This window comes from Myotis davidii, unplaced genomic scaffold (assembly GCF_000327345.1).
Source record: "Myotis davidii unplaced genomic scaffold, ASM32734v1 scaffold187, whole genome shotgun sequence".
Classification (NCBI taxonomy): Eukaryota; Metazoa; Chordata; class Mammalia; order Chiroptera; family Vespertilionidae; genus Myotis; species Myotis davidii.
Genome location: NW_006383018.1, coordinates 6,507,262 through 6,509,351, shown reverse-complemented (window position 1 = coordinate 6,509,351; position 2,090 = coordinate 6,507,262).

Genomic DNA, 2,090 nt, shown 5'->3' with positions numbered 1-2,090 from the left:
GGACCTCCATGTTCTTGGCTTGAGCAACAAAGTGACTGATAGCGATCAATATGAAAGGGGCTGGTTGGGATGGTGTCCAGTTTGGACATATTAAAGTGTTCACGACCAGAGGACATATACATAAGTAATTAGTTTGAGCCTGAAGCTCAGGAGGAGAAACAAGGAAAGAGGTAAAGATTTGAGTCAGACATGGGAGCTTTGGGGGTAGGTGGAATGAGATGAATCTTTAGGAAAACTTGGGCCCAGAGAGGGTAAAAATGTTACAAAGATAGTATTATTGGAGCTGGGATCACAACCGAGGTCATCTGACTCCTAGTATAATGATTTTGCCTAAAAACCAGAAGGGAACGCAACCCAGCAGAATAGTTGAGAGCCCGACTCAGGAAGCAAAGAGCCATTAAAATCCCAATTTGGCCACTTAGAAGCCAGGGGATATTGGCCAAGTGACCAAGTCTTTTTATGCCTTTCTTCTTAAGCTATATGGTAAAGAGACAATAATATCAGCTTCAAGGGTTTTGAAGATGAAATGAGAAAGTACTCCTGTAGCATCGAAGTTAGTGTATGACACATAGTAGGAAATCAATAAACAGTAGTTCTTCTGTCATGTTCAATAAATAGAAGAAAAAAGGTTTATTTGAAGATTATTACATACAGATCATGTTTAAGAATATTGATTTTAATATTTCAATTTAAATCCAGTCAACTTTCACTTTCAGTTTTCATGTAAACGGCTTAATTTTAATTTCTACAAATTGGCACTTCCCTTTACACAATAGTTGTACTATTGGGAATTGTGTGGCCAAAGATCAAACTTTCTGTGGTTAGAGATGCCAATTTGCATTCTATTTTGGAGTAGCTCTGCCTACGCTCAGACAGACACAAGAGCCACTTACAAGGTCACGCTTACTTACAGTAGGGGCTATTGGGATTATATATAAAAACAGTCACTCCCTCTACAAACAGTAAGTACCATATTGGAGGGGAAAGTGCCTATAGTATAGGCAGTACTGTTTAATCTATTTGGGGGAAGAAAAAGCCCCTACTGAAAGAACATGATAAATATGCTAAGTTTATACAATATGTGCTCAGTGATAAATATTCTGAGCATGTACTTCAATAATTCTCTCATCAGAGCAGCCTTGTTACCCCCACCATCAGCAGATACTGATAATTAATCAACTGAAATGAATCTTTACAGAATAAACAAATCTGTTTTACATGAATGATGATTATGTCTCTCTCAGTGGTGAAGGCTTTTCATAACTTATTCATGCCAACGTTATGAAGGCTTTTCCTTGGGAGAACAAAATCTTGTTTTTGGTGAGAACTCTTCTTAGACAGTTTCTGGTGATCAGTGGCATTTCAGCATATCCTGATGGAAGCAGGTTTTTGTAGAGAGCATATGAGGGTTCTGGAGGGGGGTCATTCCTTTCTAGCCCCCAGAGGGAGAGAGTGGGCCCCTTAGTGTCACAAACATTTGCAGTCTTGCTGGCAGAGCAGGATGGTTTGCTCTCATGGAAGTGGACATGATAGCTATCCAGATGGGAGCACACATTTCCACCCATAAGTCTCTGTGGAGGACACTTTGCGGCTTATACATGCAGACATTAACTTCTGTGGCTAAGGAATATGGAAAGAAAGTAGATGATGCCTGATAAAGAGAGACTTCAGGTTGGTCCTGAAGAAAAGAATAGTCCCATAAATAAAACAGACATACTCTAGTTCAGTACCCTTTTCATGCTCATATTAAAGATAATTCTCCACAGGCCTCTCACAGTTTTGCACATCTTATGGGTAGATGCTTTGATGACCTTTGCTCCTAATTGTCTCATTAGGACATTTGCATAACAACAGCTTTGGATGCTCCTGGACATGGAACAGCATGCTTACTGCCCCTTATAAAAGATTCAGGTTCCCTAACTCTGGGTTTCTCTCCTATAGTGCAACTCACTGTAGTGATCACCCTCTGTGTGTCATCCTGTGGGAACTGGGGTATGGATATTCTGGCTTTGCTAAGCTGTCTCGGACCCAGGTGTTTCACGCCCTCTGCCAGCATCCATGAAACCTGTTAGCTTGCAGGGAGACTAAAA